Raw genomic sequence first — 15,515 nt, 5'->3', positions numbered from 1 at the left:
TTCCGGCGTTCCCGAACCAGCAAACTGTCACCCTTACTCGAAGAGGGGAGATTATATACACGTGTAAACAATTAGTACGCGAGACATAAGCCTCGGAAAATACTGAATCAAAAATACTATCGTTAACGTAGAAAACAAGTGTGGCTTTGTAACGGAGCTTTATATTCGCGTGAGCAAATTTTGCTCTCGAGTTTGCTTTTTTTTTTTTTTTTACAGCTCGACTTGTTACACATTATGCGTAAGAGAGATATAAATCCTTACCGCTCAATGCACGTGGAGTTGTTCTTGTTGCTTGTTCTTATCGTTTTTATCGCGAGTCCTTGACTGCGCCACCGCAGTATTAGTTATTTTATGCAAGACTGAATATTGAATATATGGAAATTTTTAGCGCCCAGAGAATTACGAAGGAAATGAACAATCGCGCGTGTGGTAATGTAACGTAATGATAGTGCCGGAGAATTTATAGAGGGTTGAATAATGTAAAGTTGTACGCCATCATGAAAAAGAAAAAAAAACAGGACACGGTGCTGTCGAGAATAGAATGTCGAGGATACTTTATACCGGAGATACTTGACTGCTGCTCGCATAGTTGGACATCTCTGAGACTCCGTGTGAATTAACACACGCTCGATATAATCGATGTAAAATGTTTACAAACGTCGAAAGTCGCGCGATTCCTCAGCGGTCACGAATAGCAAATCGACTGCGACCGTGTCGCGAGTGCATTACCTTTGTAGTGCATTATCTTCGTTATCCACTTCGCTATTATGTTGGTCAATTGCGTCCGGGAGACGCGACTTTAGCTCGCATCTGCATGCGGCATAAATCAGAACCCTCGCAGTGCGCGGCGGACGCGGCGCATAATCGTGAGACAGGATGTATTTGTGTTACATGTGGCACGCCGCTAATCGCTTAGTACAATAATATGATTTTGCATTCGTAGTTCGCTGTCAAGATAAACGTACCTACGTGTTAAAATAGACGTACGCGCATGTAGCTCCACGTTGCGATGTTAATAACGTAAACGGGTAATATTGTTTCAATGTTTGACACGTTCCGTTCGTTTATTGAATGTATATACACGTTAACAAGCCGAGAACTGTACGATAGCATTAGACGAAACACTGACAATGAGTCTCGCAGGACGCGAACAGAACCCATATAAAACCCCTAGGCGATCATTACTATAGATATGTAATATGTATGTATCTAATATATAAATTTATACATATATGCATATATAATATTATATTCCTCAAATACATCACATTATCGTGCTGCTGGTGATGTTCAATTTGAAACGGTGACACATTACGTCCGTAACACACCTACGTGTATATATATATGTATAAAACATGTGTCAACAACGTGTAATCCGACAAATGTATTTTCGAAATACATCAGTTTGTCTCTGCGAAACGAATTTCCCGCGTCCCTTTTTGCTCTTCACACTGAAAATATAACTCAAGTGATTGCATTTCGGTTGCTGTAAATATCACTTTGCGGTATCAACAAATATAAACTGCGAAAATTCGCAACCGCTCGAATGATCGCGCTAAATAAATTTAATTTCTTTGACTACGGTATACGTTTTATAAACACGGCCGAATTTGCGCAGCTGATAAACATTCATCATCACGTAGAGACGCGTGTCGATCGTATTGGTATGCGGAGTTACAGCTCGTACGGAGATTTGCCCTGCGCTAAATCTCACACAAGCACATATCCTCAAGCATCTCTCATCCTAAACTGTATGTACGGAAGTTCAGGTTAACTGGCTAATTGTTTACTATTTGCGCGCAGTATCTGAGAAGACTAAAACGGCCGCAAATCTGGTTTTCCTTCAAGCTTCTCCTCCGAGAAGCTCTCTCTGTGTAATTTATCCAAAGATGGACTACCAGCCATAATACCAACAATGACATACGTATGAGAAGAAAATCGTATTTCCAATGTATGTAGATAATTGAAGAGAATGTTTTATATCATCAAAAAGTGAAATATCTCGCACGTATTTAAATAAAAAAAAAAGAGAAAAAAAACGAACACAATTTAGAGTTTCGCGAATTAAGATACAAAAAGGATTTTATTGAAAAATTAATTTTATACATTTTGTTCTCGAATAACAATTTTAACGAGAACAAAGCGGGGACATATACTTCTCGTCTCTGTAGAGAGTAATTTTAAAATAAATGTTTTTTTTTTGCTTCTTCTATTTTAATACGTACTATTCGATTTCTCACGATATCTCTTTCAATTCGAACGACGCCCATTGAAAGCGTCGGTAAGTGGTAGGCAACCGGATTGAACGGGCGATCCTTGAATAAATAATGAAAATTTACTATTTCCGTCCCGGTTATTCTTGCCCCGGTCTCAGCGAATTTGCAGAAACAATTTTCAGCGAAGATTAGGTCGAGCGGGAATCTCGAAAACCTAGAACTCCCGCTAGACGGCACGATAGGATAATTTTACCGGAGGGCCATGCAACCTAGAGAATCCCATAGCAAGAAGGTTTAACTGCGCCATCGTATGGACGCCTTGATAATCCGGCTGCACCTACCTCTTAATAGTACGCCGTTGGAAGTTACCAAGGATTTCTACAATCTTCGTTAGGTCCCACCGGCGTGCGCGCTACATACATAATCTGGGGAAATGCCCGGATAATTACATGCTCGAAACAGAAAATACGGAAGAAGAAGTTAATGAGTGAGAAATTTTTAAAAGAGAAAGATCGTTCTTTCTTTATTTAGTCACGGTATATAACGATTATCTCTTTGTGATTCTCGTATCTAAACAAAAGATGGATAGGAGTCAGAATAGAAAAGAGCACAACCTTGCGGTTCGCGTGCAATGGCAGGTATCTATATGTCCGGCTTTTTTGCGCTCGGTTCACGAGGAAGAAATAAATCCTCGCGCGAATCGCTCATCTGGAAACTGAGGGGCAGAGACAGGAGAGGAAGTGCTATTGTTCGCGCGCGGATGACAGCCCCGAAAATAAAAATCCGCTCGCGGTGCTTCATCCAATATCGGAAGAATGCCTCTGAAAGAAGAGAAATGTCGTAACGGACACTCAAACATTCTATGTTAAATATAGTCGTTAGATTTCTGTCGCGTGTGTGGAGTCAATTTTAAATGTAGATGCGGAAATTTCTTACATTTTAACGATTTTACTATTACATAGTTATTCTCGAAGTGTCATTTTACGTGTCTTATTAGTCTTCATACATAACTAACAATTTTATTTCGATTTAATCTTTTCGATCGTCAGGCTATTATTTTTGCTGTGCAATATGTAAAATATATATTACATATATTAGTTATTTACTTATATTATCTATTTATGTATGTTGCGATTAATTGATAGTGATAGATCTTTGATGCGAGATTCTAACGATCATCATCAAATTAATATTCTATAGACTATTTCTATTTATACAGATTTCTATTTATTAGATTTTCGATTTCTATAGACAATTAGATGTCGTTTTAGTGGCTGCTATACCAAACCAGCTGTGGTGGCTGTGGTTAGACACTCCGTCGAAATATTATTAATAACGAAGTATTTATCCAATCAGAACGTTCTTTTTATGAGCGAGAAACGAGTTATCGCCGCACGCTAAACTTTGCTTCATTAAGAGTTGGTGGAAGAAGAGCGGCGAACACGACGGATTAATTATGCGCGTCAATAAATCGAAAGCCGAAGTTTACTGGCTGATGAATAAGTCGATAGCGCGGCGGGGTAATTATCATTACCCGTCGCTTTTAATTCCGCTGCAAATTCGCTCCCGCGGCTCACGCAAGCGGTTTGCGGCCGGAAATTTATCGAGGATGCGCGAATAGCCGCAGAGACATTGGGAGTGATATTCCCGGCGAACGTTCCCGGTTGTAAGAGGGACATCTTGCAGTTTTAATATGCTAAGTGCTGGATGCTAAGTCCTAGTGGCTGTAATGTTGAAACTTTGCGACTTCTTATATTGCAAAGACGTGCTGCCTCTCTATCGATTCCATACGGCAACGCACACGTGTGCGTACGAACGTTCGTGTACCAATAGAGTTCTGCGCTCGCAAATTCACCGCCTGAAAGCCTCGCGCGACCGACCCCGTTCGAGCAACGTTAAATGACGTCCTCCACTCCGTGCGACTCTTCCCCGCATTTATATTACCGCGCGCGCGTACTTTCCACTTCTTTGAGAACTTTCCGTCGTTTCTCGAATAACGAGTCGCGGAGATATCGAGATTTCCGAACGGAGCCTGTGTCGATTCGAAGAGATGTGCATCCGTAGATAGTTCGCTCTCGCGGGTAGAGAAAAGGGTTGAGCGCGCACAATGTGGCACAGCCCTTAAATTTCCACCGACGGAAAAGTCGATATTGTTTCCGGCGTCGCCTATATACGCAGTCATAAATTCAAAATAGATGCCGGATGTTGAGGGCACTTTCAGACATTGTGTTCCATATGGCCGCCGTCACCGGCCGAGTTGCGCGAGTTTCGCGATCGGAATTACGCTGCCAAGTTTTGAACAATCCGCGGTTACATAACGAGGATCTAAGTGTTTATTTATTTAAACATAATGAATAATCAAGCGCAGGTGAAATGTGTTCGCGCATTTGTCAGTAATTGATGAGTGCAGACGACTGACGTAATTGCGCATTTATTTTATTTTCACATACAATTTTACATTACATATTATTTTTTCATCGCTATTAAGTGTCCGTACATTAGTTATGAGAATATTTATCGGTGTTTTGATCAGTTTTATACTTCAAATATTAATCTTTCACATATTGTATATATATTTCTCTTCTATCTTACAAAATTTTTGCACACAAAGCTCTGATAAAATGGATAAGAGCGATTTTCCTAAATATATCACATTCTTGTGTGGGAGAAATCTTTCTGCGACGAGATCTCTGACCACGGATGTAATCACGTGCTCGAATCGATTTCACAACAGATTGCACACACCAGCATTAAGCTCGCATCAAAGGATACTCTCTCTCGCGGACGATTACATGCTACATATTTCTTCAAAGAATACCTTTATCTTCTTTCGTCTTTGTGTATTGTTCCGGCAAATCTGAAGATGTTGAAAACCTAACGTCAAAACTTTTTCAAACGACCGCTAATCTCTCAAGAATCGCTTAATTTTTTTTTTTTTTACTATTTTTTAAAATGATTTATTAGTTATCTGCTACAATATATATAAACAAATAATATTCTCAATTTAACGATTCTAAAACGAGATTAGATACTTATTCTCGTCTGACATTCGAATTAATGTAGTTGTGCTATTTTTAAACACATCCGAAGATAGCGAAGTCTCAAAAATATCCTAACATTAATTTTTAAATTAACATTCTTCATTTCATCATTCTTTATTTTTGGCCCGAAAATAGAGAATTTCTCCATTTATTACTTATTCAATGAAAAGTGCAATATTCGTGTAAAAATAAATAATTCTCTGTGTAAAGATGTCAGTCTATAAATGAAATTTTCGTACTTGAAATTCTCTCTAACATAGTTGCCGTTTAAACGCAATAAGTTGTAAAGATTTCACTTCGTCTCTCGAAGAGATGTATTTTCTGAAATAACTCGCAAAACGAAAATACGCGTACTTAAATATTTTCCGTCACAATTTGTTTTTTTCGCGTAACTTTCCGCGTGCTTTTCGTTTATCTTGGAAGACCGCTAGCGAAGAGACTTGTGCTGCTCGCGGAAACATCTTGAAATCTATAAGGACTTTCGGTTTTACGACATTGGATAATGTGGCACGACAAGCGAAAGCGCGAGATGAAGAGGAAGAGGCGCGAAATGCGAGTCACGTTTAGTGACGTTGCCGAGGCGCAAACGATATCCCGCGGTTGACAGGTAAAGCGGAATTCTTGAAGACACACGGATAAGAGGAGACATGTCCTCGTCGTGTGTCGATTCACGTTCCACCAGATCTTAGATGAACAACGGAACATAAACCATGTCGGTTTACTCAACGTGGAACGTGGTGTTAGAAAGTTGTCTCGCACGGATCGTGAGAGTGTGCCGTGAAAATTCAGTGGAGCTTGTACATACGACGGAATCTTTTATCGTTTTAGAGGGAAATCTTCGGAAGAAAGTCTTTTTCCGGGAAGGCTGCCAGAAGTGCTCGCGATCCAGTTTAGCCAGACGTTTCTTGTGTTAAGCACTTTGCCACAAGTATTTCTCTCTCTCTCTCTCTCTCTCTCTCTTTCTCTTTTGCATTAAATATCAAACTTATACTCTCGGAAAGAATGTGTGTTTTTTTGTTAGCTTATTCTGTTCCTCACACGTGAATAGGTTAGCTTATTCTGTTCCTCACACGTGAATAGGTTACGCTTTTAGCACCGGTGTTTCTGTCGGCATGGAATTATCAATCCATTTTTTTTTTTTTTTTTTCTTCGAATCGATTTGAATGCATTCTCATCCTTTTAGATGAAACTGTGTTTTCTTATCGACTCGTCCTCTAATTTCCGTACATTTGTCCGATTGGTATTTATGGACGATCGGTCGGACGTTTCCTTTATGGTTTCGCTTTTATGACATGAGCGTTTCTCTCTCCGTGTCACGCGACATTCGCGTTCCGAGAGGGGGTGACATCGTCGCGAGAGCCAACTTGCTATCTCTGTCGCACTTAGTGTCGCGGATGGCGCGTATCGATTTCGAAATTAGAACTATAAATGGAAAAGAGTGACGATGTATCACTACTTTCCGTATTTCTAGAACCCGTGAAATAGATTGCGCGCTCGCTTCCATTTGTCGCGGTGAATTATTGGAACGTTTTCCATGAAGAATACCGCGCGATAGGCATACGTCGCGGAAGCCGATTGATGTGTCGCCGTTCGTCTGCAAATCATGGCGAGGCGCCCGACTTGAACGCTCTATACGGGATCAAATGTACGTTTGATTGTCGGCAGAAATTTGTGGCAAATACAACGGGCTGATACATGGTTCGTGTCTGAATCTCTCTCGCAGTTTTCGTTTTTCACACGCGATTTTAATACTCGCGTAATTACTTTAGTTTATTTATAAAGTACGCACGTATATGTGTCTGTTTAGTTCACAATTTAACAATACACTCTCGACCACACGTCGAAAACAAAATTGCTTCCATAAGTTACGACCGAATCGCGGAAACGAACACGCTAGTAGTATATAAAAAGTTGCGGTTACTTTATTTTGTTTTCGACTCGTACACACACACACACACACACACACTCGAATGTTGCAATTGTACACACAATTTTATATCCCTTACATTTCTATATTTTCTCTCTGTTTTTAGTTTTTTTTACTTCGGGTTTTTTTCCCATTTCGCGTTTCTGTGTTTTATCTTCTTGTATTGAACAAGTTGAACTGCATTCAGTTATAGTCAAGCGACGGGAAAATGATAGAAGTTCGAGTCCGGCAAAATTCCGTTTGATCTTCCTTTAGCGAACATTTACGTTTTGCAACAATACAGGTACATCTCGTATTAAGAGTTTGTGTACACAAAGATACGCGTGTCTGCGAAAAAAATATTAATAACATGGGATTAGTTCGAATAACGGTCCGTCGAGTTATCATTTGTACATTTTTGATAAAAAAGAAAAAACCAGTTGCGCACGCATTTAAATTTCAGAGTTTGCATAAACGTTTTTATAAACGAGCCAAACAGAGTTTGCATTTCAGAAATGGAATTGCCTTTGACGCGGCAAAAAAATATGCAATATACGCTAGTGCGTGCATTTCTAATGCAAATATATGCTTGGCGATTTAATTGCATTAAAATTGAGCAACTTTCGAGCGAGAATTATGTAATTAAAAAACTTCTGACACCGCGAGATCGATGCGATGTACGATTAGAAGGATGTATATTGCTTTTCACTTGAGAGAAATGATATTTTTGAGATGTGTATGTTGCAATGTTACATAACAATTGAGTAGTAGTGTGAACACAACTTTTTCATTTTAGCGTGTCTTTTATCGATTCTCTCATCTGAACGTTCATTGCCATAAAGCTGCGCTCCTTATATAAACGTATCGAAAATCGAGACTATATAGAGCACAATCTCATCCAATATAAATTCAAATTTTTCATCACTCTTGCGGTCGTGTGCGGTCCAGTTTTTTTTTATGTTCGACGCACAATATACATAGTGCGCGAAACTTTATTAAATGGGTTAAAGATATTTTCAAAATATAACATACACACATACTCAACTAAATAACACCAATTGTTAATAATCTATTTACAATCTATTTTTTTTTATTTACATTGTTACACATACAAATAATCGGAAATCAGTGTTTGCAATTAGCTTGTCATGTGAACAAAAAAATCCGTAATTTACGTAATCTCGCGTAATAAAAATATTGCAATTTCCGAGAAATTTAGTTTTACAACGAAAATCAGATCTTTGGAAACACTCCAATTCATGAAATCGCGATGAAGATAATTAAGAAGGATGATGGAACTTGGCGAGAGAGGGGAGAGGAGAGAGACGAGATTTGTGTTTGTAACGCAAGATTCCCTCGTGGTCGGCTTCCTAAGTTAATGAGAATAAGTTGACTGAGTACTTTACATTTTCTCCAGCGCGACCACCATCAACGACGACAGTCGATCGATGCTGGTTCGCGACAATTACAGTTCATTAAGCGGCAGCTTCAATCGACAGCCCCCGCCACGGTCCTTCGTCGCAATTTAACTTGGCCGTCGCGTCTTCATTCTCAGCCATCAGGGGGGCGCATTGTCATTTACATCTCAAAGAAAACGCGCCCGGAAAGGCTTAACTTAACCATCGACCGTCATTCGCGCCTTTGCCCATCGGTTTCTAAATGTAATCATACTTCGCGCCGCGAATAAAATTCACGAATTCACGAACGTCCTGATGAAATCTGAATTGGAACGCGTTTGATGCGTTTTCCAGAGATCGCTCGATGCGACAGAGCGATTCCTCTACGATTTATCTACTCTCCGCGCGCGCGTGCGCGCGAGAAGTTTTATAACTGTCGGAAATGAAACGAACGAAGGAACACCGCGCGATCGTAGTTTCTTGCCCGTAATCTCGGGAAACGGGGTTTCTAATTAAAGCGCCGCGCGAGTCCTGTGAAAACAATTCACATTAATAAATACCGCGGAGCGATACGTAGATTTCACGTTGAATTAAGCACATTCCATTCTCTTTGCTTTCCGCGCTAACTGCTTTGTTTCGATACCTTTGCCTCTCCCGCCCGTCCGCGTCGTGGCTGCGCTGCGTTTAATTAATGTTCTCGTATATTGTAACATCTGTAGCATAATGTAACGCCGTTACCGAGCCATCTCGTAACGCGAAAGTTTCGCGATGAAACGCGCGCGCGTCTACTTGAGGAAAGCTCGCTGCGCGCGGACGAGGTGTCCTTAGAGAATCTTCAATGGAATATTATCCCTGGGAACACACCCAGTTAAATGGCGCTATCATCTTGAGAGACTCGTTTCAGCTCGAGCCATTAGCGCATCCACGAACGTCAAACTTTGCATATCCGTCGCGCCGGGGCTTGCTCGTTTCTCCGGCAAGTAGTCACTGATAACCGTACCCGCCGCTGCCGTGTCGTGCGCAGAGAACGCGCGATAGGAGGAAACCCTCGCCGCTTCGATTTCTCCCGACGACCTGTCCCATCGAAACAGACGAGCATAAGTCACGAGGGATGTAACTATGTTCCATCTAACGATAGCGACTATCTTTCTCTCTCTCTCTCTCTCTCTCTGACCAACAGTCCGTCGCTGTGTTCGATATGGCTTCTTAAGGAAACCAATTAGTCCCTCGAGTGACGGGTCGTAGTAGTAGTCGAGCTCATGCGATTGTTCAATTAACCTTTTGAGATATTAGATCGACATTATTAGTTGCGTTGTTCGCGATATTTTGCCTGCTAAGAGAGTAATATAGTTATGAGTCAGATTTCGCTTTTTTTCGCGTTTCTGCTTTTTTTTTTTTTTCTTTTCTGTCGCACGCGAGTAAGCGCGAATTCAGCCGCCGCTCGGCTCTTTTATATCCGGCGTCGTCGGCTATTAAAGTTGCTCGACTTTTTCTATCGATCAATCGCAAAAACTCTACGCTCTGAGCATCGCGCGCCCGCCGCCACTCCGAGACAAAAGCTGTTACGAGTAGGGTGTAAATGAATGAGCCGTCCTGTCGTGAAAAATGGTTTCGGCCGAACTCCGAGGTATCTGCTAACGATTGGTCACTACAGTTCCACGTTGACGTGTTTCCTCTGGCTGCAAAAACACAATGGGGGTCGGGTGAAAAGAGAGAAACAGAGAGAGAGAAAAAGAGAGTGAGCCATTTTGTTTGTCATTTGGTATTTTCCGCGAAATGAAATTTTAAGGCACGCGAATGTCAGAAACGATGATTCATCAATCAAAATTGCAGCTATCTGTATATCTATATATGTATTGTGTGTTTTGTTTTCATTGTGGCAATACTCCGATCAAATGTACGTCGATTAATTTGTCTCAATTAGCCGCGATCGTACGTTGCATTTGACGATGTGTATCAAATATACGATGTGTATATCATAATTTCATGAACAGGATTATCGTTTCAGATATTACGTTCAATTTTATTGGCTTGTCGTGCAGTATTTTATAATATATATATGTATATATATATATATATGTTACATTATTTGATATACAAATATTAAATATTGAACGGGATTATTATGGAATTGCGTATCGCCGTATTTATTTGTTTGTGATATCAAAGAATTGACAGTGTAAAGCTGTACAAAAAAAAAAAACACGCGGAAAAATTTTTCGAACAAGCCGGACTAGTTCGGAGAGCGTTGCGAATGAAAAGCTAAATGAACCGTGTTTAAAGCACTCTCTTTGAATGCGACGTACGTAGCGGATCGTCGAAAGATTTTCGCGAAACTTCGGCAGCGTTCTCTCACAAAAGCGCGAGAATGTGAGGATCGAACTCCGTAATTTTGCCGAAACGTTTGCGAACAACGTTCTCGGTGTTACAAGTGGACTTCGGACGATATAAGGCGCTCTCGTCTGGAAATAGTTTTTGTGTCTACATGCGCGAAAAAAAAAGGAGAAGTTATAAAGTCTATTAACCGCGTAAAACTGGGGATTTTAAAGAGCAATTCGAACGGGGAACCGACAAAAGGTATCTTATAACAGAATCATAAAAATGGGTTTTACAACGCTTTGTGCGCACAAAAGCGTTTTTATGATTTATTGCAGCTGTCAGAAAAAGTTAGACCGTACACACATCAAAATTAACTGCAAACCAAGATTTTAATTTTATACATGGATTTTTTTTTTTTTTTTTTTTATACGGCGGAACGCAATCTGCTTCATTGGTGTTTAATCAATTAATCACTTTAATTTCAGTTTTCTCTGTGAAAAAAAATCTCGCGCGCGAGACAAATTGTCGGAGTGTGAGATAATTTTCATCGAACAAAGATGTCGCCTCGTAAACACGTATCGATTCCGCGTATGTACAGGCGCTTCGTGCAAATTTTTGTTTCCTTTTCGCGAGCGAGATAAATTGCATTTCCGAATAAAACATTTGAAGGTACGGGAATGATAACGAGACGAATAACGCTCAGAGCCAAAAAGCGAAACGCACGGTGTGTAAAAATATAATAGTTATGTTTTGTTGTCTTGTGCGCGTGACACGTGTCAATATATAGAAACTATAAAAGTGTTTTGTTCGACGGTATCTATTACTCCGTTACTCTTCAATAAACAATTGTAACATGTGCGTCTCGCCGGCGGACAATAGATGATCCGTTTCCATGCGCGCCGAATGCGATCGTGCCTGGTGTACGAATGCAGTTAAATAATTCGCCGCGCATTCGCTAATAGATTGCTATTGGCACGATTGTTTCTCGCTCGAGATTATGCGCATAATCGTCCCATTAGAATGCGCACATTTTATAACAATTAAATTAAGATATATGCACGATAAACGTCTAGTTTAATTGCAAATTGATTCGCCGCAACAATTGTCGAGTGTCCGTTGCGCTGAGAATTAATTGGCGACGACTTTTATATCCGGCCGTGTCGAGGCAAACGCCGTGTTCGCACCGGTTCGCCGATTTAGTGGCGCTTCGAAATTTCGTTACGCGTGTTATTCCAAGTTCTTCTCGAGAACCGACGTAAAGTCGCCATATCGATTTATATGCAGAGCTATAATACGTAAAGCACGTTGATCTCACGTGCAGCTATCGCTGTATAGTTTTTGCACACGACCCTAATAAATTTCGCTCGGTGGATAGATTTATTAAACCAACACTGTACATGCTACAATTAAGCTATCACATACTTCAATTTTTTCAGGTATTCTACATCTCTCACGCGAAACCGACACTTCGCAAATAGACGACCGGTTTTATTGCCCGATGTTTCGCAGGAGTGTGATCGCGCGGATATTATCATAAAACGGTTAAAATATTATGCGGTGTTGCGAAAACCGACAGCGCGGTGGGTTTCTCCTCTTTACGCGTGGCCGCGGAATAAGCACACGTTATTGCACCGTGCACTTACAGTCTCAGAGTAATTGCGGGACTCTCTGTGGCGGCGGGTTGCAGCGGCAACTACGAATGCTTTCCGCCGCTAATGAAAAGCGCCTGAATGCAAAGGTGTGCGTCGTCGTCGTAGAGCGGGGGAAGGGAAAAACCGTCTCGATGCCTTGAAAGCGGTACGACGCAAGAGATCGAACGAACTTCAAAGTACATTGAGAGGCTTATATGGAAGCTTGAGTGGAGATGACCTAAAAAATTGAACCGAACCAGTCCCACTCGGTTCTTTCGTTCGCGATCATCAAAGATCAAAGTAATGCTCACCCGCTACAACGTTTTACGTGTATCCGCGCGAATACATATTTTCTCTTTGCTTGTCGCTTTCTGTCGCACCGAATGATCGAATCGTGCTGATTACAAGAGCGTACGAGCACAGCTAATTAAATGACACTTGGACATTTCTCTCGTCACTATGACTTTTCAGATACTTTGTGATACCTCATGCGCGTGTACATCGCAGATTGTTAGATAAGAGAAATGAAATGTATTAAATAAAACTAATAAATAAGAAGAACGTAAACAATTGGGATTGAAATGACTCTGAAGTGTATTTTACGTTTATTATTTAAATAGATAAAAAATACACACATTTTATATACGTAAGACTTTGGCAAGTATAATTCGATATTAGAACGTACTTAAATAGGAATAATATTGTGTTGAAGGAATAATATTGCAGGAAGAGAAGAGAAAGAGAAAACGAAAAAGGAAGGTAACACAACCTACTGCAATGTGCGCATAGGTGTTTCTTCGTTATTTAATCGGTGAGCAAGACACTTTTTGGAAACATTTACTTAAAAAGCGAAAAGCAAAGAATAAAACTTGAACGTGGAACCTTAGTTAATCGGGTCTTTGCTTGTAATCGGCTTAATTGCGAAGGAGTTTGCAAGGCAGGCTTTAGCGAGGAATGGTCTCGAGCCAAACTGGAAGTACGTACTTTTGGTACTGGAGAAAGTCGTTGTGTATCGGTGTGTGAAAATGTCGCGGAAAAGGCTGGAACATGCTAAATTGTAATTGCAGAAATAAAATTATAGAGATTCTCCTCTTTCTCTTGCTTGTAACACGAAATTTTTCGGGATATATAAATAATATATCGTATTTACGATCATTTTTCTTCGTTGTAAGCTACAACGTGTACATATATAGATCATTTTGGTCATATCTCTTATCGTACGGTGAATGATGTAACGTAAAACCACATACAGTAACGGATGATATATACCGAGCGAGGGAAAGTAATTGAAGAAATTAATCCACCATTGTGTTAACACGAAGAGAACCGAGATTTATAGAACGTTTGCGGATAAAACTGATAGCGTTTCCTTTAGAAGACGCTCGCGGATCGCTCGCTGCATTTTGCAACAACGCATATAACGTGATGTACAAACGAAAATTAATTTTTTTGCAAAGTTATATTTTCGCGAGATTATTGATCTCATAGAAATCTCGAATACGGTTTACGTTTCAAACGGTCGCAAATAGAAGTTCAGCGAACGATAAATGTGACGAAAAAAGGCAGTTTAAATTTTGTTTAACGTTTTTTTGTTTAAATTTTCCTGTTATTCAACATCCGCAGTTTTATTCCTAGAATATATCGAAATCTAGATTACTTGAAGCAAAAATGAGAGCCACACAGAGCCGGTATGAAAAATTAATTTATTATGTTGACAGACAGATAGTGATTAAACTTTCATAATCGCATAAGTTTCTTTTTTTGCTACGTGATTGTCTGTGCGCCTCAAAAACACGGATACAAAGTTCCATGAAGTGGAAGTTAACTTTTTTATTTTGCAAGAAGTCCTTTTCGATCTTGCGAATGTCTGTTCTTTTGTGTCTCGTTCGTCATGTTAAGGAAAAAGAGTGAAACTCTTTGTGAATGGAACAGTTTGAAGCGAAACGCCACTGGGAGCCGAAATCGCTCCTGCAATCGAGATCGTCGGGGATCGGTTTTTCTTTCTTTTTTGTTTCTCGAAATATACAGAATATGTTTCGTACGCGGAAATACCTATATTCTGGCAATTTGTAGTATCAGAAATATCAATTGCGTACAAATGCGCTTATTTTATTTTTTTACAGATAAACAGGTTCATTATTCGACGCACACACGCGCGCACACATACACACATTTCCTGCTGCACACGTGCGAGTATTTCTGCCTGCGCGGACTCTTGGATTCTTTCGAAATGTATTCAGTACGTGACTGGTATCAAATTGCTGGACACGGAAGTGCTTGAATCACAGCGCCACGGCACGAACTCGTGTGTACGACTGTTCGCTGTAAAGCTCGGAATGAGAAAACTCCGTAGTGTGCCCCAACGCGACCGAAAGCCAAAGGAAATTAAAACCGATCTATTGTGCCTGTCTGGAAAATAGTAGACAGTTTGAAGCATCGCGGACCCTATAAATGCGTCGAACGGACAATATCGATACCGTTTCAACACATAATCAGTGTCGATAATCGCAAAAAAATGAAGCATACACACACACACACACATACAAAAGTAGAAATATATAATCTTCCTTGCGTGAGCGCGTCTCTTGCGTCTAATATTTCATTCCCTTTCAGGTAAATAAAAAAAAAAATTATCAACGTTTCTGCGGAATCGTTTTGTTGCAAGAAGGAATGAGGAATATTGAGGGTAAGATACGCGCGATACGACGGACAACGTTAAACCGCGAGCGAAATCGTAGCTCACGTTTCGCTCGCATGTCGATGATTGCCGGCAGTTCCGTGAAACTGTAAACAGCTGGTCTTCGTTTCATGCGAGAACCGCGCAGGATTATAATAGCAGCAAAGAAAGCAGCAATCGAAAAATCAAAAATACCTTGTTAAAAAAAAGCACATCAAAGAAACCTGTAGCGCTGTCTCGCGTTGTCGGGTTTCTCTTCCGATATCGTGACACTGTGACGCAACGTTTCGCGAAGAAGACATTTTCTTCGTCACGATTTTATATTTTG

Source organism: Pseudomyrmex gracilis, unplaced genomic scaffold, assembly GCF_002006095.1.
Source record: "Pseudomyrmex gracilis isolate BER0280 unplaced genomic scaffold, ASM200609v1 scaffold_82, whole genome shotgun sequence".
NCBI classification, from domain to species: Eukaryota; Metazoa; Arthropoda; class Insecta; order Hymenoptera; family Formicidae; genus Pseudomyrmex; species Pseudomyrmex gracilis.
The sequence above is the reverse complement of the archived record's forward strand: the minus strand, read 5'-3'. Positions refer to the sequence as shown.